Here is a 202-nt window from a genome sequence, read left to right on the forward strand (position 1 = left end):
TGACCCAGCCACTCAGCAGCCTTAAAAGAGAGATACATGACTGCAATTGTCCAGAAGCTGTCCAGAACTATCACTTCCCAGCTCCACGTCTGGTATTTAGGTTATCTTAGTGGTTATTGTTTAGCAGGCAACAAAAGGAATCATCTTTTACATCAGCAGATATTCATGAAAAAAAAAAAAAAAGAAGCAGAGACATCATGGC

The sequence above is a fragment of the Anser cygnoides genome, chromosome Z, assembly GCF_040182565.1.
Source record: "Anser cygnoides isolate HZ-2024a breed goose chromosome Z, Taihu_goose_T2T_genome, whole genome shotgun sequence".
Classification (NCBI taxonomy): domain Eukaryota; kingdom Metazoa; phylum Chordata; class Aves; order Anseriformes; family Anatidae; genus Anser; species Anser cygnoides.